The sequence below is a fragment of the Pezoporus wallicus genome, unplaced genomic scaffold, assembly GCF_028554395.1.
Source record: "Pezoporus wallicus isolate ANWC-B61680 ecotype Strahan unplaced genomic scaffold, APGP_CSIRO_Pwel_v1 scaffold_6885, whole genome shotgun sequence".
NCBI classification, from domain to species: domain Eukaryota; kingdom Metazoa; phylum Chordata; class Aves; order Psittaciformes; family Psittacidae; genus Pezoporus; species Pezoporus wallicus.
Window position 1 is genome coordinate 23,570 of NW_026638858.1, and position 21,289 is coordinate 44,858.

The 21,289-nt window shown below is 45.1% G+C and overlaps 1 long non-coding RNA gene across 1 annotated transcript; it reads left to right on the plus strand.

Moving 5' to 3' along the window:
* The first annotated feature begins 9,558 nt into the window (after nucleotides 1-9,558).
* LOC130600985 (uncharacterized) lies at nucleotides 9,559-14,556 on the plus strand. Its single transcript, XR_008972562.1, has 3 exons — nucleotides 9,559-9,691; nucleotides 10,968-11,032; nucleotides 14,380-14,556. It is a non-coding gene; the product is annotated as an uncharacterized LOC130600985 (long non-coding RNA).
* The last annotated feature ends 6,733 nt before the right edge of the window (nucleotides 14,557-21,289 follow it).

Genomic DNA, 21,289 nt, shown 5'->3' on the forward strand with positions numbered 1-21,289 from the left:
GTACAGCAATTGGGGGATGAGGTGTATATCTTGTCAAGAGTTACCTCTTGTGCTAAACTGTTTCTCTAAAATTTAGGTTTAGGGTATTCCTTCATCAAGCCTAATCCTCTTGTAAGTGCAGGCAGCTCCCAAAAAGAAAGGGTAGTTTTGTTCTCCCCCACTCCAAAGCACTTGATCTAGCAATTCTTGGCCAAATTTCAACTGTTTAGTGAAAGCTTTAACACCTTTCATGATATCAGAGGGTTATGTTCAAGAAAGTACATCTGATTTATGTTGTAACTGTGCCTGAAGCTATGAACAACGTGTTTTGAGTATGAGACTGTACTGAGACTTCATTTAAAAGAAAAGTCATGGACAGGAGGGTTTTGAATATTCACCTTTGATTTGAATCAGTATTTAGTGTTCCTGGAAAGACTGGGCCAGATGGTTAGCGCAGTGGAAGTGGTTCAGTGCATCACAGGAGCGTTTTACAGTTCAAAGGACTGTTTATAATCATTATGGGGGAATAGCTTTAAGTTATTATAGCTATATCAAGCTATCAAAAAGGACCTTAACAGAACTGGGGGGAAGGAAGAGGACTGATACTAAATTCAACAGTTTTGCCTGGAGACTCCACAGGCAAGGCTGCTATGCACTTCATATTGCTTTTTCAGGTATTGTGGCAATAAGGCACAGGCCCCTCCTAAAGTAAAGGAGGTAAACTAAATATTCTTCTACATTGTGTTCCCCTTTTCTGTAGCGTGGTCCAAAACCCAGATTCATTCCTTAAGTTTTGAAACTGAATCATCATGCATTATATTACTATTGGAATCTTTATACTGACTTGTATTTTTAATGAGAATTCATAAAATTTGTATCATTGGCATTGATCTAAGATTTGTAGAATAAACCCTACTGAATTCTAAAGTGAAGTCTTCTCTAATGCTTAGGCTGTATTTTCTCATGTTCAATTAAATCCCAAACGGGCTGCATTCAGGTCTAAATTGAGAGTGCTGGGTATAGTACTAGCTCAGCTATCCCTTCATGCTGGTAGAAAAGGTCAGGAGCAAGAGGGCTACAATACAGTTACTGTCAAATTATTTCATTTTTTTCTGCTGCATAGGGAATCTACACCATTATGAGTGCTACTGTCCTTCTGCTCCTGACCACACCAGTTTAAGTCTCAAGGGATTAGTACCCTGCTTGTTCCATATATTGATTGAGCAGCTGTTGGTTCAGGAGAGCTGTACAGGCTGCTTTGTCAGCCACTCAGATCCAAGCTTTGCTAGTAATGGAGAAAGGATGACTTAAAGCAGATACTAAGACCAGTCTGGCTCAGCCTACCCATAGCCTGTAAATTTCAGCAGATTAAAATTCTTAGATGCACCATAAAAAAGGCTGGGCTATTTCTCTCTCAACAAGAGCTGTATCCCAGTCAAGGACAGAAAGTGACATCTTTCACTGGAGCCATTCCTGACAGTAGTTTCTTCCATGCTCACAGAGTAGATCTCTAGACTATATAGAATCATAGAATAGTTAGGGTTGGAAAGGACCTTAAGATCATCTAGTTCCAACCCCCTGCCATGGGCAGGGGCACCTCACACTAAACCATGTCACCCAAGGCTCTGTCCAGCCTGGCCTTGAACACTGCCAGGGATGGAGCATTCACAACTTCCCTGGGCAACCTATTCCAGTACCTCACCACCCTCACAGTAAAGAACTTCCTCCTTATATCCAATCTAAACTTCCCCTGGTTAAGTTTTAACCCATTACCCCTTGTCCTGTCACTACAGTCCTTAATGAGTATTCCATCTCCAGCATCCCTATAGACCCCCTTCAGATACTGGAAGGCTGCTATGAGGTCTCCACGCAGACTTCTCCAGGCTGAACAGCCCCAACTTTCTCAGCCTGTCTGCATACAGGAGGTGTTCCAGTCCCCTGATCATCCTCATGGCCTTCCTCTGGACGTGTTCCAACAGTTCCGTGTCCTTTTCATGTTGAGGACAACAGAACTGCACACAGTACTCCAAGTGAGGTCTCACGAGAGCAAAGGGGCAGGATCACCTCCTTCGACCTGCTGGTCACGCTCCTTTTGATGCAGCCCAGGATACGGTTGGCTTTCTGGGCTGCAAGCGCACACTGCCAGCTCATGCTCATTTTCTCATCAACCAACACCCCCAAGTCCTTCTCTGCAGGGCTGCTCTGAATCTCTTCTCTGCCCAACCTGTAGCTGTGCCTGGGATTGCCACGACCCAGGTGCAGGACCTTGCACTTGGCTTGGTTGAACTTCATGAGGTTGGCATTGGCCCCCCTCTCAAGCATATCGTGGTCCCTCTGGATGGCATCCCCTTCCCTCCAGCGTATCAACTGAACCACACAGCTTGGTGTCATCGGCAAACTTGCTGAGAGTGCACTCAATCCCACTGTCCATGTCACCGAGAAAGATATTGAACAAGACCAGTCCCAACACCGATCCCTGAGGGACTCCACTCATTACAAGAGCCTGCACTTTCCCAGATGAGTAGCCTTTCCCCACTACCCCTTTAAGATACTTTTTTATGGCTACAAGTATTTTGTCCCTTATTTATACTGTAACTAAATCCTTACAACTTCTATGATGGGGTATTGTTATTAGCTAGGAAGCTTACGTTATCCTCACTGAAACTGCTATCGAACAACTGCTTTATCCAGAAAGTCACTTGTTTAAGCAAAGGTGAAAAGAAAGCTTACCATTCAGTTTTCCACTGTCCATCCTGTTTCCCTTTCCTAAGAAGGAAAAACCTGTTCAAGCATCCCTGCTATCTGCAGGCAGTGTACTAAGTGGCTTTGAAACCTCTGCACTGTAGCACACTTCCAGTGTGTGTGAGCTGCAATATTCTGAATCTGTCTCCAAGCTCTCCTTTACCTTGCAGCAGAAACTGGAGATCAATCCAAACAACACACAGCAACTTCAGTTTGAACAGCAGTCAGACATCACCGGTGATGTAACACTGATCCTCCATAAGCCCTGATAACCAGTGTCAGATGTGCTCCTGTGGTAGAGTTTAAAGCCTGGGGAGCTCTTACATTACCTAGCCTAACCCCCTGGTTCTTTTATCAGGACATTGCATTTCCCCTCAGCTATCTCTGAACACATCACATCTCCCCAGAAGATATGCAAGTCCTTGTCTGTAACAATGAGAGCAAGAGAATTCACCACTCTCCTCTAACATCCTAGAGAATAACATATCCGGGCTCTTCTGGGCCGTCTGCCGTGGAAGAGGCAAGACCGAAAGCTGTGAGACGCAGCGGCAGAGGTTGGTCTGACAATGAGCAGCCTGGCTGGAGCACAGTGGCCGCTAGAGGGCATGGGTCAGAGCCCAGACGCCGCCGTCTGTCTGCCCAGCCAGGGGTGGCAAGCACCCCACAGGCAGCCCCAGCTCGCCCACCGGGGTAGGTCAGGACGTTTGCACCCTGCTTCCCGCCAGGCCATGCAATGCCAGCTCACCTTTATTCTGCCTTCTAGGCAGCTTTAGGATGACAGCCGGGTGGCAGAGTGCCACAACAGTGACATGGAAGACAGCCTCACAGCCGAGGCTGGGCCTCCTTGCTGGCATGTTCCCAGCCCACGCGCCCTCAGCTGCTGTGTTTCCCATGCAATGAATGTCCCCGTCCTATCCAAAACCTGACAGCCCTCTGGTCTTCCTTCCCCACAGAAGTCCACACATCCTTCATCCCTGTAAAGGCAATCTACTCTATCTGCCAGCATACCCTTGAGGAAAAAGTGTCCTGGATGTACACAAACACTATCCTCTGGGCCTGGTAGGATCCCCTCAAAGGGGTTATTTTATGATCTCACCCACAGCACTCACAAATTATATCTGAAGCTTTGAAAGGCAGCATCCCCCCACCTCAAACACCAGCTAAACCTGGACACAATTTTGTTCTCCAAAGCATCAGCATCCAGCATCCTCACAGCCACACTCCATCCCCTTCCAACCCAAATTCATTCACAAGCACATGGCAAACCAGCCCTTTATTACCATTACTGCACTTAACAAGAAGCATCCTCAAGCACTGCTGACAACTGCTACTTGCATGAACCACCCTCCTTGAGCAAGTGCCTGCCCTTTGTGCTTGCTGACCCACCTGCCTGCCCATCACCTCTCTGGCACAACACTGTCATCACCACACTTTGACACCATGCCCAAGCATCTTGTAGCCTGAGAATCCCGGATTCCTTCAGTATAACCTCCGCAGGACTCGTCTGCCAACACAAGCTACATGTACCCACAGTTGTGCATTTCATCCCCTAAACTATAAGGGAAACTGTTGTTCAGCTCTTGCCAACACTTTCATCCTCCCTTTTCTACCCCACAACTACCAGTCTGCTGTCATGCCAACAAGATCCTGATTACAAAATACAGAGAAAAGAGGGAAGGACTTGAGCATACCCAAGCTTAAGCTTCTGCTAAAAAGACAAGACACAAACACTTTGGGAACTGACCAGAGATGATGAGACTTTCTGGGGCAGGAGTTGCCTCATTTGAGGTATTACACAAGGAGCATTGCCCTCAGGTGGGACTTCCAGCCTGCCACATGATATACAGCAGCATATTCACTTCCTCCCTGACCTAACCTGCAGGCTCTACACTGGCAGCCGACGGGCTGATCCAGGTAAGAGAGGATTCATAATAGCTTTATTTGATATATGGCATGTCCCATGATCAGAATTGACAACTTGGATACAATAGCACTTCCCTGCAAGCACTCTCCAGTTTCCACCTTTGCCCTACTTCTGCAGATAGCACATTAAGGAAATAAGCACTAAGATGTAAAGCCACGTGCTTCCCAACTGACAACCCCTGAGTCTAACACAGCATCCCCACCTGCTACCTGCCAGGCACCATGCTGCCCTCCCCTCCCAGCCAAGAGCTGATCAAGTGAAATCTTGGCAGCAAGGGCCAAGAAAGGACACTGCTAGCATCAGGCTGCATGGTTATGCCAGGTGTGCACCAAGCAGGGGCAAAGACTGCACGGCCAGAACAGCAGAGCAGGTAAGCACCAAGCACCCTGTTCTGCAGCAGCATGCCACACAAAGCACATTGCTATGAAAAATAGCAATGCTTTGCAACAGTACAGCACAGACCTCAACAAGTTCTGTGTGGAGACATTATGGCACCAAAAGCAGAATGCTTCCTCTTGCCCTGAAGCTCTGCTGACCTCAGGAAATTACACCCTCAAAGGCTTTCTGCTTTCCTAACCTTCAGGTAACCAAATCGCCCCATAAAACCTGGCTTGTGCTCACGCACACCCTGCCACAATTCCAAACAAGAATTTGAGGAGTGTGGTTGGTGTTGTTAAGGTGAGCATGCTACCAAACACACCAATTATTGTAACTGGAAGACAAGGTGCCAAATGACTGGTTGGAAATGGTGGAATTAAGATGACAGAGATGTCATTGGTAATTCAAGGAGTCACAGCAAAGGCCAGCTACCAAACTAAGAATGCCTGATAAAGCCCACCCGTAAGAAATGAACTCGCTTAGATGCCCAAGCCTTGTCTATCTCACTAACACCTCTTCTACTTGAGGTAAGGGGGTCTCTAGGTTTTTCATGCTAAGGGGCTGATCATGGCACCATTCTGCATGGGACAGATGTGGACAGCAAGGGGCAGTTATGGGGAAAGATAGCAGTCCCTCAAAAAAGGGACAGGAAGGAAAGATCTCGGTTGGACTCCAAATACACTTCAAGTAGGGGTTCTGCCATAATTTAGAATTTATATTGATCAAAAGCATTCTTGGAACAACTGAAACCTCAGGAGAGCTCAGATCTTCTCTTCAGCACTCTAGCATACTCCAATTCACCAAAATGCCACTTTTTCCCATGTAAAATGCTGTCACTAGCTCCCAAACTGGTTTGTGCTGTTCTACAGCAGATAGAGTGCTTTAGGAACCTCAGTCATGGATGGGAAGGAATCCTGGGAGCTACAGAAATTGAAGTGATTTTCTTCATGGGTTGCCACTCCCTTGGGCACAGCTCCTCAACCCTATCTTACAGAAGCAAACATACCAAAGTCCAAAGACAAACACAGGAATTACTACTGGATTTTGTGATAAACATGCTCAGGTGACAATAAACCAGAATAGGAAGCAGCTATCAAAGCTTTGATCCACTCCTTAAATGTGGCCCTGTTAAGCTACAGTAATGGGGATCTGTATCCATGGATTTAAGATTAATTTCTCCCAAGGAAGGAGATTTCTCCCAGGGGTAACTTTTTTCCTGGGGGAAAGGAGGGTGGGAAACCCTCCTCTTCATCATTCTCCCCCATACACCAAACACTTCATGTCACAATTTCTAGACCTTATACCATAGAAGACAAACAAACCCCATTTAGTTCTAGAAAGGGAAATGATCCCCAGATCACAGGCAGCCCAAGGTACTTCTTGGCTGGAAAACAGTCAGAGATTGCCAGCAGTTTCCTTGGTTCTGATCTCTTTCTCCTGATGAAAGCCATGACCATGAAAGTCACCTAGTTAGTGACATCTAGTTCTTACTGTGCTCTGCCAGCAGACAAAGGGAAACAGCTGCTCTGTCTCCTCTCTGCTCCCCCATCACAACTGCCTTTCATGGGGCTGTGATGGGAACACAGCCACGGGGCTACCAAGGAGAACCATGAGGCCAGACAGTGCCTTGTAAACATGGTTGGCAGAGCATGGCCTTGACCCCTAACTCCACCCATTAAATGTTGGCAGCCTGGTTCTGAGGCCACTTTCTAACATTGCCCAGCACAGGACCCTACCCTGAGAGCTCCCTGTTGTGCCCAAGCTGGGACAAAGCATTACCAGCCCCCAGACTCCGTGTCCTGGGCTCTTTGTCTTGACATGCAGAACCTAGAAGGAGCCACAGAAGAGACACCTAGTTTCTCTGCTGCCTGTGATGGAAGCAGAGCTAACCTAAACATGCAGTCCAGGTTCCATGGGGTCAGTAACTGATCACATTTGAGACCAGCCAGGAAAAAACCCTCTCACTGTGCAGAGCTACTTCTGGGGAAGGTTACCACATCATGCCATCTGAGTACAAAAGGAGGCCCCTCCACCCTGCAGCTGTTTGCTGTACCCAAGCGAAGAATGACACAGGCTTATGAAGCAGTGTCCTACATTCAGAAATAGCATATTCATAGGGAGACTGGCACTCAAGCAGCAAGAGCAAGCAGCAAGAGCAAGCAGCGCTGACCTGACATGCAATCCCCTGCCTGCATCTGCGCAGGGTGCAGCCAGAGCTCTGTGGAACAGGCACTCACATCCACAGCCTCTACTCCTGGGGGAGCTGCAGCAGTGAGGCACAGCAGCACTTAACAGTGCTCTTTGCAGACTGACTTTGGATTTGGCTCCAGCAAGGGTGGCTTTGGAGCCCTGATGCTCTCCTCGAGACACAGGCTGCAGCTGGTGTCAGGCATCAGGTCCCTGGCAGCAGGGGTGAGGGCTCTGCCTTGTCCTCTTGCGCAAAGAAGTCTTTATCCACAGAAGTGTTCAGTGTGGCACTCTCAATGGTAATAAACCTGACTGTGATCAGGAAATCTTCCACTAGAAGAAGCATCAGACAGAGCAGCTCTATGTTACAATATAGTCTTGATTTCCTGTCAATTTGGTTCAATCCATGGTTAAACTGCAGCTCCTGGGATGGTAGAAACAACATGCTTCATTGTCTCCTACATGAGGACTACCCAATGCTTTTTCTACCACAGAAAAACTCACAGAAATGAGGAGGGGAAAGCTCACAAAAATAAGTTTTGTTTCTGTCCTAGTCAGACTCCTATTCAATCCTACAGCACGGCCATGCCCAGACACTCCACATTCAAGTGTTGACATTTTGTGTTCTACCTGTGCAGGAACTCCTCTCTCCCTAGCCCTGGCTCACAGCCGTCTCTTCCCCTTATGCAACACTGCTCCACTTCCTGCGCAGACAATGATGGCTCAGTGCAGCAAGAAGCTCTGCCACATCAGTACACAGGCTACACAGACAGCCTGACAGTGAGGCAGCTCTGTGGCTTCAGCACTCACGCTACTGCCCAAGTTCAACTTACATTATTTCATTATTACTCTCCCCTAAACATACTCCCTTTTAAATAATATCAAGCTATCTGAAACCAGAATCTGGTGCTATAATTAGATACCCCTCATGCACACATTGCTGGGTTACACAACACAGCTTGGAGCCCTGGGCACTGGGTGAAGCCATATTAGCATTTTATTCACATCACAAACAAACTCTTAAAGCAAAGCCTCTCGAGTGTTCTTGGTTATGAGCTGTAGTTCAGATCACAAGGCCATCTCAGAGCATGCAAACAGAGTTCCCTGGTCTGACAATAAACTAGAGATGAACTCCAGTCACTAGTGAGTGCCAGTCCACAGGGCTAGAATAGAGTTAACCAGAAGTAAAACCTCCAGCACACATACCAAAGGGATGCCTCGTCCTTAGTATCAATTGCTTGACCCCATTTATTGCACACAGCTTGTTAATGCAGACACAGGTAGTCACAGTCCTGTGCAAATCCCAATGCCAAGCACTACTGCCTGACCAAGAAATGTCTTTAATTCATTTAAAGGATCAGCTCAAATCAAAAGCCCAGCTCCAAACTCCAAGGCTTCACTGCTCAGCTTTCTCTTTCCAGCAGCAAGAAGGCAAGCTCCTGTCTGAATTTGCTCCTACATCAGCACCAGGAAGCTGTACTAACATTAATAAACTCTACAAATATTTCATATTACCCATTTTCAGCTCACTAACAAAATGACAGCTCCATCCTTTATAAAGGACTAGGGGTAAAGAAATGCCGTGCTGCAGCAGCGCGTGCTTTTCAGGAGGCCTATAGATCCTGGTGGCAGCAAGAGCCATATGGCATGCCCAAAGAGCAGCATAGAGAGCAGAGAGACAAGATCTGTGTGCAGCTCCCCCACCTACCTACTATGGTTTATAACCAAGTATTTGTGCATCTAAATCTCACTGAATGCAGCAGGATTAAAATACTTACTGGCTCTTTAAAAATCCAGCCCTGTGGCTGTCGCTTCTACTGACTTTACTGGCAAGAGCCTAACTGGGTAGTATAGAGCCCAAGCCTTGCCAGCAGCACAGCCAACCTGTGCAGCTTGCAGCTCTTTTGGAATCTGCATCTGCCAAACAACAACATGAGGAAAAAAAACAAGTAGGTTCAACATTTCAAATGTGTCATTTCCCAAGATAACTATCAACTGTTAAGAACATTTATGTAATCAAAAAGCAGTACCAAGGGTCAAAGACAGTCCTTCCAGCTGTCCCTAGTCAGCAACAAAATTTCTAAAGCAGCGAGAGATTGCCTAATTCAACCTGAAGGTGAGAGATTTCTCCCAAACACAAGTTTTCTGCATTATCTACAAGATGGCAACTAAATAATTCAAAACTTAACCAGATCTAGGTCACTGGCAGAGGTTTGTTTTTCAGCAAGATGTCCCAGAGAGATTGGCTACTTTTTCTTAATTTGTTGCTGAATTCCAACATCATACTTAAGGATACCCAATAGCAGATGGAGTGGGCGAGATGAGAAGTACGAAGGATACTGACAAAGGCCAACTTCAGCTCATCAGTGCTGGGCTCTGTCTTACTCTCGCAGAAGATATAAACTTCAGGTGCAGAGAAATCTTGTCTGTGACCGCTGAAGGTCTACAGAATAATTGTGAGAGATGTGCAAGAAGTCTCAGGTAATGCAAGCTGTCTTCTATTTGCAGTGCATGGATCCCCTCATGCACCTCTAGGGGTGCATGCATCTCCAAAAGAAGAGATTAGATTCAGCTCTTCCAGAGGATGAGTCCATAGAGTGACTTCTCTTCGTTGGATAGGGAAGGAGTTCTAATGGCAGTGCCACTGCTACATGGCTAGTAACCTTTCTGAGCTTCTCCTCAGGCTCATTAGGCATATGCAGTTCACAGGAGAATTGCAAAGGCAAATCTTTAACCCTGAAATATTTTTTGCATGTTTGCAGCCACTACAAGAAGCAGTCCAGGGTCCAGTGGTTGACCTTACTTTGGGGTATGTCATTTTTTTCCTCTCCTCTATTTATTTGCATGTAATAATTAGCAAGTTATATAGAGTCAGGAAACGGTGTCAGGACAAAGTTCAAACTAATTTCCCTATTAAAGGTCTTGCACAACCGTTTTTACAGCAGACCTTTAATGACTTGTTTAGTCCCGACACAAGGCTGAGATTACAGGTATTTTCAGGTAACCTGGGCAGGTCATCAATACATTCTAGAAAAAGAGTCTTCTTTTTCAGATTTCTTTATCAAAGGAGATTGCAAAGATTATGCTTGCTCCGGAGAAACTAGAAGGTGCTGGATCCTCAAAAGGATAAAAAAAAAAAATCACATGAAAAGCAATTTGTCTCTACTTAGCACATGAATAATTTCTCACAGCTGCTTTAGTACAAGCAAGCCACTTGCATCCTTAAGTACTAGAAATGCAACAAACTGTTAAATGTATAAGCTAGTATTAGGCATCTATCAACTTTATCACACCCGTACGTTAAAAATTACATATGAAATAAACAGTTTATTCCTTTGCTCAAGGTTTCCAGACAGATTAAGTCAACCCAGGGACAATAAACTTCAAAGAAACACTATGCAACAGCTTAAAAAGGTTGTATTTAGAGGAAGTACAAGCTCTCTAGCCATGAAGTATCCAACTTCCAAGAACCTGATCTGTGTAGGATACCTCAAACTGCACATAAGAACTGAGACATTAATACATTACGTTTTAAAATTCTAATATTTCATGCCTCACTCCCCAAATTCCATATCATATGTTCAGCAGAACAGCATGGGAAAGGATGAGAGATTTTAGATTAGAACTGTTCAATTTCTATCAGTCAAGGCCCTATGGATCTTGTGCAGATCCCATGCTGTCATATCAGTGTTTTTAAAGATTTTTTTCTTTTTAGTCGCTGACTTTAATGGGTGTTTTGTACCACTACTTTCTGCAGAATCAGACCTTCAATGCATCAGATGCTAATGTCTTCACTAGTTAAAACTTAACTGTCTGGGAGAGGTCAGTACAGCTACTGGCCCTATCCAAATCATTATCAGCAATTAAAGCTGAGACAGATATTCTCAAGATTCTTCATCTCTAAACTTCTGATTTCTTTCCCACCTAAAAACAGATGATAGGAGCAGAGGTCTGAACTTGAAAATCTGGAGTGTTGATTTTTTTTTTTTTTAACACCCTCCACTGCCTGCATGCCTCTCCCACTGGCCCAGTAACTACCTCGTGATTCGATTGCTGTGCACACCATGAGCCATGTATTTGTAATATGCAACACCCTGGGACATGCAGCCATATCCACCAGCCACAGCAAAAGCCAAACAATGGAGCCACTGTTTCAGCCTTGCCTCCTGGCCCACCTTCTCAGCTCAGGTCTTTGCCTCTCAGCTTCCTGTCAGTGCTACTAGATCTGAGCAATCACTGCAGTTCTCCTTAAAGCTCCACTTTCTGGAGTCATAGACTGTTAACAAACATATAAAAAAAAGAATTCCTGTTTTCAGACTTGAGGTTTTGGAAGACAGGAAGACAACCAGAAGCGCAACAGATGGTAAATTCTAACCCAAACTATTCTATGATCCTATGAGTCAGAATTTTTAAGCCAGCCACATAACTCTGGGCACCTAAGCATAGTTTGGGGGAGGTTGGGGAGAAGATATTTTTGTATATATTTGTACAACTGACAGCTTTTTACTGGCAGTGTCAGAGAGGCATAGTAAAAGCCTCCTGTTAACCTGCAAACATTTTATGAGATCTGCTCTTTGGATCATGGTGTTGCTCAACCTTAAAGTCAGACAGACTCCTATGTGTTTGTATAAGCCTCCAAGCTTCCTCATCGTGCACAGTTCTCCTCCTCCAAAGCAGGATGCCCTCCTTCCTGCACAGAGCTGGCAGCTGCCCACAAGCCAGCTAACCCTGCAGCAACAAGGCTGCTAACCACCTGCTCCAACAGCACTCCCACGCACAGGCTGGCACAGCAGACTCCTACCTAAGTACAGATTTTAACCAAAGCCACTCATCATGCAGCTCAGCTCTCTCCCCTTCCTCACACACACAGTCAGCTGTCACTCTTGCAGGGCAGGGGGATGCTGTAGCCATCCCCCCCCCCCCACGCCCCATACTGCAGTTAAACCAAACAGCAGCCTTCCTGCTCTTTACTGCTACAAAGGATTGTACAGAAGAGGCCCGAGCACAGCAAAGCTGCCGTATCATACGGCACCAGCCAGCACCTTACAGCAAATATCCACCAGGCCATGGCAGCACACTGTCTTGGGGCATCAGTAAATTCTGGACATGTTCTAAAACACATGCTTGCCAGCCAGCACTGCACAGTGAGATCCCAATGCCTTGTTCTCACTTGACTTGTAGGCACCTGCAAGGCCCGGCTCTGCAGCAGCCCAGGGCTTGTTACACAGCTCTCTCCTGCCAAGGAACGGTTCCTGGTGGTTTATTTCCTGCCTGCCTTCATTCTTGTGGGAACAGGAGTCTGTGGCCACCCAGTTAGCCCTGCTTTGTGCTGGAGAACATGTAAAATCATGTCATCCTGTGGGATTTGCTAGCTCAGGTCTGCATTTGCCGATGCTTACACTATTTGAAGAATGTCTTAGCATTCACCTGGCTTTGACCGACATGAATGTTTCTGATCCATGCTGTTAAAGAGGGCTGCTAAAAATCTCTTCGCATACATTTGTGTCAAAGGACCATGATTCAAGCAAAGAAGCTGGCACAACTAGACAATGCTTGCGTGGCTTGGCACTTCCTGGCAAAATGGAAGTGCAAGCAGAGGCTGACATGCAATTGATCCTGGGCCAGAATTAGAATATTAAAGAAGCAGGGTTACATATAAACTCCCTGCAGCTTCATGATTTGGTCTAGAAAAGTTTGGTTTGGAGCTTTTGGATAAATTCAACCCCAAAAGCCAGAACGCAGATGCAGACCTGCAGGTCTACATCCTGCTGAATTACTGGCCACATTTCCAAAAATCGCCCAAATCACTGCCCTTAATTCTCCCATCAAGACTCACCTATTCTTCTAAGCTCTCCCACACACAGACCTCAGAACAAGGAATTTTTCACATTTCAGGAATAGTTTCAGCTGCAAGCTTTGGGTTTAGAAACTGGTCACAAAAGAGCTCTGGACCTCAGTCTCCTTGTCTGGTATTGCCCATTACAATTGGAGATAAGAGCATTTCCAAGACATGCACGCATGTGACCTGCCCCCAAATCTCAGTACACTCAGAGCTAAATTCCAGGATCACCACACTTAAAGGAAACTTTACACTCACCAGCGCCCAAGTCAGCAGTGCTGTCTGTGTGTGTGCTGGCTAACTGCTTCTCACAATTGCATTTTACTTCGGCAGGTCTGTGTTATTTTTCTGTGGCTTATGGCCATATGTTCAAGAGGAATAGTGCAGTGAGAATTAAAAGCTGTATGACTGCACAGAAGCATGCAGCATGTAACAGCTCTGTATGTGCACGCATACCTAGCACACCCCCCACACCCCCCCCCCAATTAAGCACTGCACTTCAGTCAATGTCAGGCAGACAGTGCTCCCCAAGGGACATCAGTTTCTCCCTCCTGGGGTCTCTTGGCTGAAACAGGGCATTGAGTGGGTGTTCAGGGAGGGAGCTGCTGGCCACTCAGACCAGCAGTGCCTCCAGTTTGAGTGCACACAGGCAAGCTTCCCTCACTGTCCTCCAACACATGGCCTGGGATTCAAGATCTTGCATGTCAGCAAGTTTGACAGGTCACAGAGACATCTCACAGCCCAAAGGCATCCTGCTCTGATCTCAGGAACCCTGCCAAATCAAAGCTTTAATTTCTGGAGCATCCTCAAACCACTCTTCCTTTCAGCATGCCCTTCTCTTCCTTCCCTTCCTCCACTTCTAGCAGCACTGCATTCTGTGTACTCCCTGAGAGAAATAGGGCAAATATAACCTGATTAACCAAGGGGATTTGGGCAGGAAGGGGCAGGGGGGAGGGGCAAGTTTAATAGGCAGAGAAACACAGAGCCTTTTCCTCTCACATTAGCTCTTCACTATTCAATACTAGAAGTGTTCTGCAGTGACTCTGACTTTGGCATTTGCTATAAAAGCTTCTCATAAACTCCGTCTCAGCATGCAGATATCAAGAGAAAGAGAACATTCAGTCTGACAAGCTGAAATGTCTTTTAGGCTCCAGAGCCAGCCAGTAGCTTAAAATCATTTGAATGTGAGCCTGTGGCTCCATTTTAAAACATAAGGGTGCCTCCTGCCATTGTTCATCTATTGACAGTTTGAATTCAGTCTTTATTTGGCTAAGCTGACTTTGAAGCATGGTTTAGGAGTTAATGCAAGCTTTCTCCATTGCATGTACAGAAAAATCTCTGGCTGGCAGCAGTTCATACAGGCTCACATGAATGAGGAACATGTTACACAGGCTCTGGCTGCCCTCCAAGTCCATTTTTGTTATTCTATTTTCTTTCCATCCATTCTTGCTTGCTTACCACAAGACACAGATGTTTCAGGTTAGAAATGCAAAGCTATCTGCATGCAGAAAAGATGCATGACCTTCCAAGGAGCTATTTTTGTCTGCTCTTATATACCTAAAAACTCTTACAGAGAATATAGTCCTTAGGGAAATGACAGCTATCTTTTTTTTTTTTCTCTTGTTTCCTTTAGCTACCTTCTGCTTATAAAATAAAACTAAACAGAACAAAATTAAAAAGCCTAGGGTGTAGAAGTTTCTAAGAAATAAGACAACAACAACTTTCCCCTGGGGGATAGCTCCATGTCCACCCCAGCAGTACATATGATATAAACAGTATTAAAAATCTCTGCCTGGTAACCTCTCAGTACAGCACCTGCCTTTCACAGTCATGTGTGCCCACTTCCCACTTGCAAAGGCTCTGTGCTCACCCACAGAGAACTGCCAACAACCACCACAAAAACAAAGACCTAAAAGAGTACCTTGTGCAGAAACAGCCAATCTACTTTTCCCACCTGAGAACAGCGGAAAAGCTCAACCCTGTAACACAAGCCAAAGTCACCCCTTGGGACTGCTATCTTAAGGTTGCACCAGCACAGCTGCAGCTCTTTTGAAGAGCTTCAGGTGTGAACCAAGTGTGGGCACCGAAATGAAAGCAGCTGGTTGCCTACCTCCATCCTATTGCTAAGTTTGTGGAACTGCAAATTAAACTTCATCTTCCTTCTCCAAGGACCAGATAGTCATTTATGATATAATCATCTGCAGGCACACACATTTTCCATATTTACTGGGCATTATCTGAGAACACCAACATGAGATAAACTATGAGCTGTTGTGGCATCCAGGCTTCAAAAGGAGACTACAAAACTAGAATGTAATTCTCTCTTGATCTCTGGCCTTCTCACTTCAGTCCAGGCACAGAACTGGGTTTTATTCACAAGGACCCACAAAGAGCTACAGACACTAATACATACGTTACAAGTTCCAGAAAATGTCAGGAGCTGTAAAAGTTATGCATTATAGCACTGATATCTTCAATTAAAGCTTTGAAGAGAGGTATCCTGAATGCTGAAGTGTGTCTTCCATGAAAACACAGACTGAACTGTTTTCAATGTCTAGGACTTCCTTGACCCTGTAAGTTTATACTGCTAAAGCAAAAGCCTCCTTTTGTAGAGTTCCAACTGTGACACTCCCATCTCCTAAATGGATGAAAGAGATAAAGGGACAAATTCACATCTTTGTTGCACACTGTCTCTATAGAGCAGGCAGGGCATTCAGTCTGTGTGTCTGTAATGTTGAGATGTACTCATAGTTTTCAATAGTGGTTACATGGCCCAGTAACTTCTCAGCCATAGGATGCTGAGTTTCCAGCAATATAACTTGGTATTTTGATTCACAGAAATGAAAGTTTGGTCACAGTGATTTTTGGATGGGAGAGAATATATAACCTGCTATAATTTTGAATACAAAGAGGGTCAAACACATAGGTAAAGAACTGCAATGCTAGAAGAGTATCTCCCTCTGTAGGGAAGGCAATACTGCGTCATTGAAAGCTTGTCTTTGCAGGACTCTTTAGCTCCTTACCCTAAGCTAACTGGCTTGTTGGCATGAGATGTGCTGAATGGGGATCCTGGAGAAATCAAACCTGACAGCTGCAGAATTAATGTGCATATTAAAATAAGGGCAAGGGGATCTCTGCTCCAGATGGAGTGCAGGGACATGCCTCTGACCTTTTGGTGCTAAACCTGCCTGCCCTCTTGACTGGCAAGTAGCCAGGCAGCAGCCTGCAGCCCTCCTCCTATATCTCTCCAGCTCCTTACTGTAATTTATAGAAAGTCTCCACTTACTGCACCCTGCTAGGCACTCAAGTACAAGTTAGGTAACAGTTACAGTTCTGCTACAGCCAGTTTAGAAGGCAGCAGCAAGGATGAATTAATGGTTACACTCCTCTTGACGTTCAACAGGCGCTGAACTGGATATTTTTGTGATTTTGTTAGGTGAAGACTGAACAGCAGCCCTTGTCCACAGGAGTCTTTCCATCTCTCTGACCATGTGATTAATTTGAGCATCCCATTTCCTTCAGTTCCTAAGTAACTGGGTAAGTCGTCAGAGTTGCATCAGGGAAAAGGGTTTGGCTTGGAGAATTCTGCACAGTGACTCATACTTCCATGAGTAAGCTAGGCAAATAAGCAAGCTAGCTTGCTTCTCTAAGCTTCCTCAGAGAAGTAAAGCAAAATCACATATTCTGCTTAGTCCAGCTATCTAGAGCAATGATTTAGGAAGCTATTGCAAGAAATAGATTTCTTCAGCTTTGTATTGAGAAAATCATTGCAAGAAATACAGTCTTTATCTATCTTTATCTAGTTTATCTAACTGAATGCATAACCCATTGTACTTATGTTGTACTTACAACAACATTGTACATTGTTGTACTCGCAAACATAACCAACCTTTTAAGGGGAAAAAGAAAAACCAGTGTTAACTTGTAAGGTCCAAGTATTGAAACATGTCTGCTAGAAAACAGTCTGCAATCAAAACCATACATCTGACAAAAGGGCATTGTGGAAATCTGGGATCTTCTGAAATTGACAATTATTTACATAGGTCTCCACATATATTACTGGTGCACATCTAAAAGTAGGTTGCAGAAACACATATGTATAAATACCCAGAAATGAGAATTGCATCAACTAGCCCCCTCTCAACAATGACAGTGCAAAGAAAAAGAGGGTGTGAAACAGCAAAAGCACTGGATCTTTGCAGTACCAGCATCCTTACCATAACATGCATGCATGGAAGCAGCCAAGGAGAGGGACCCAGAGGTATATGTACCATGGCTAACCAGTTATGTGCAGAGATACCTGTTAGTGCAAGCCAAGGTGAAACTCATCTTTTAGCTTTTAGTTTTCTTAGGAGGTCAGCTCAAATGGATTGATGTGGCTATGCTGTCCAAATCTGAAGAACACAAAATACGGATTCTTACGGAGTAGGAACCAACTTCCTATATCTTATGCTGATAAGTGTTTCAAAATAGCAAGAATTCTGGCTCTGGGAGCTTTTATGATGTGGGCAATTTAGCAGAATATACCAAACTTTTGATGCCAACCTCCATTTTGGAGTCCACATCTTTCTGGTTTAGGTAAAAATCCTCCATCGTTTTCATTTTGCTTTATGAAACTGAAGTGTTTCACAATTACCTAATACCTACAGTACCACCATCAGGTTGGTAGATAAAGACCCTTCCAATTTTACAAAGGAGAAATTAAGCTGTTAAAGCTAAAGGAAGTTGTTTAGGTCTCAGAATAAAAAAAAAGGAAAGACAGGTTTGAAACATGATATAGCTATGTCTAGTGCCAGGTCTTTCCCTCACACACTGACATATGAAAGCAAAGCTCTTGATGATGTCAGAGCAAAAGCAGGACTGATCATGCTGGGAATAACACGATTTTTAGGGGCAGGTTAGACCTCAAATCTCAGGTGGAGCAGAGAGATTCCACTAACCTTTCAAGGGCCATTCAGCATTAACGGTGGCTTTGGGTTACTGCTAATCTCCTAGCTGAGCTGTGGCTCATACAGCAAGTATGCGCAGGTCATGGTTTGGTGTCGTTATTCACCCCAGCAGCACCATGAGATTTGGCTTAGTCTGTCATGAGTCAGGACCTGAGTAAATAGCAAATGTAGAAATTAAATATCATCATATAAAACCTTTTGTATACTAGCAATATTGAGAGAAATTTACTAGCACTTTTATTGAAAATACCACACACATTGAACTCACCTTATATAGCTGTCTTTGGACTTTATTTTTGTGCTAAAGGTTTAATCAGTATCTTATAGTTTAAAAACAAACATAGTGTTTAATGAGAATGTACATCGTTTCCCTCTGTTATCAAACAATGCCTGATCAAATGCCACCTTTTCACTGGCCAGTGAAAAGGCCATTTGTAACTCCTGGAATAAAAATACAAATGTTTCCATATCCAGCAACTTCTTTATTTTTCATGTTTAATCTTGGATGGCCACACACACAGAGTAGCAGTCATATGCTCAGTGTCCAAATGGAGACCATTAACAAGTGGTGTCCCTCAGGGGCTGGTGTTGGGACCAACCGTGTTCAACATCTTTCTCGGTGACATGGACAGTGGGATTGATGTGCTCCCAGCAAGTTTGCCGATGACACGGTTGATCAGTTGATACGCTGGAGGGAAGGGGATGCCATCCAGAGGGACCATGATATGCTTGAGAGGGGGGCCAATGCCAACCTCATGAAGTTCAGCCAAGCCAAGTACAAGGTCCTATACCTGGGTCGTGGCAATCCCAGGCACAGCTACAGGTTGGGAGGAGAAGAGATTCAGAGCAGCCCTGCAGAGAAGGACTTGGGGTGTTGCTCAACGAGAAACTTAACATGAGCCAGCAGTGTGTGCTCGCAGCCCAGAAAGCCAACCATAGCCTGGGCTGCATCAAAAGGAGCATGACCAGCAGGTCAAAGGAGGTGATCCTGCCCCTTTACTCTGCTCTTATGAGACCCCACTTGGAGTACTGTATGCAGTTCTGGTTTCCTCAATGTAAGAAGGACATGGAACTGTTGGAGCAAGTCCAGAGGATGATCAGGGGACTGGAGCACCTCCCATATGAAGATAAGCTGAGAAAGTTGGGGCTGCTCAGCCTGGAGAAGAGAAGGCTGTGTGGAGACCACATACCAGCCTTCAATATCTGAAGGGGGCTGGAGAGGGACTCTTCATTAGGGACTGTAGTGATAGGACAGGGGGTAATGGGTTCAAACTTAAACAGGGGAAGCTTAGATTAGATATAAGGAAGATGTTCTTTACTCTGAGGGTCGTGAGGCACCGGAACAGGTTGACTAAAGAAGTGGTAAATGCTCCATCCCTGGCAGTGTTCAAGACCAGGCTGGACAGAGCCTTGGGCAACATGGTCTAGTGTGAGTTGCCCCTGCCCATGGCAGGGGGGTTGGAAGCAGGTGATCTTAAGGTCCTTTCTAACCCTAACCATTCTATGATTCTATGGATCTGTGAAAGCTCATATGGAAAAGAGGGCACGCAGGCTGAAGAAGGACCAAGTTTCTCCAGAGAGGCCCTATCACATTTCAAACATTCCCATCACTCTATCAACACCACCTCCTACCTGTGATGAAAGGCAGCATGAAAAAAGAAGAGGAAGAATAAAACTCCTTATGCATACAAGTGAGGAACCTTATCCATACAAGTGAGGAAAGTCGGCCCCATCCCTACAATCAAAATCACTTAAAAGAATACATACAGACCTGGCCTCCATCTTCTAAGTGCAAGAAAAATGCCCTTAATTTACCCACTGAGTTCTGTTTGTGTTGTTCTGAGCCTTCTCTGATTGAAGCTTTCTCAGGCAGAAAATCAATGTCAATCATGCCACATGACTGCTCTCCTCCTGAGCATCTACCACTGCTACTAAGATCACAAAGAACACACAAAAGGAAAAATTTGGCAGTTGCAGCCTTCTTCAAAACACAAAACTGGGAGGAGTGGATGATACACCAGAAGGCTGTGCTACCATACGGAAAGACCTGAACAGGCTGAATTGTTGAGCAGAGAGCTGGGCAGAGAGCATCCTGATGGAGTTTAACAAAGGCAAGTGTAGGGCCCTGAACCTGAGTAGGAGTAACCTCATACACCAGTACAGGTTAGGCGTTAACCTGCTGGAAAGCAACTCTGCAGAGAAGGACCTCGGAGTCCTGGTGGCTAAGGTAACCATGAGCGAGCCATGTGCCTAGGAGGCCAACAGTATCATGGGCTGCATTAGGAAGGAAGATTGCTGCTAGCAGGTTGAGGGAAGTGATCCTTCTCCTTTGCTCTGCTTGGGTGAGGCAGCATCTGGAGTACTGTGTCCAGTTCTGGGCTCTTCAGTACAAGAAAGACAAGGAACTACCAGAGAGGGTCCAGCAGAGGGCTACAAATATGATTAGGGGATTAGAGCATCCCTCTTATAAGAAAAAGCTGAAAGAGCTGAGCTTATTTAGCATGGAGAAGAAACAACAGAGATCTCACCAACGCATACAAATATTTTAAGGGCAGGCATCAAAAAGATGGAGCCAGCCTCTTTTCAGTGGTGCCCAGTGACAAAATAAGGGGCAAGGGGCACAAACTGAAACACAGGACATTCCATCTGAACGCGAGGTCTTTGAGGGTGGCAGAGCACTGCAACAGGCTGCCCAGAAAGGTTGTGGAGTCTCCTTCTCTGGAGATATTCAAAACCTGTCTGGACACAATCCCGTGCAACCTGGTGTAGATGAATCTGCTTTGGCAGGGGAGGCTGGACTAGGTGATCTCCAGAGGTCCCTTCCAACCCCAACCATTCTGTGATTCTGTGTGATTCTGTGAAAATACCACTTACTCTACATTAGTTAAATATTTTTAAAATGCTCATTGATCTATCCAGCCAGTCTTGCCTTAGAAGCCTCTTATTTTACATTTAAACTCTTCAGAAGTAAAATATTTTAGAGGGAGAAAATATTTCTTCTTAATCATCATTCCTGTCAAATGTTAATTTTCTGTCCTGCCAGATGCCTGGAACCCAAACTTTGGATAAAATGTTTAGTCCCATTCATACAAAGCCACTGTAAATACAGATTCCTGGGATGCAAAATTAAACTTCCTAATCCATCCTTGAGAATTCTGATACAAGATGCTCAGTGAACCCAGCATAACAGAGAATGACAGAACTATGTTATATGGTTTCCTTTTATTCTGCAATCATGCGGTGTTAGGCTTACTCAGCATCCACCTGCACTTTCCCTTCCTTAGCTACTGG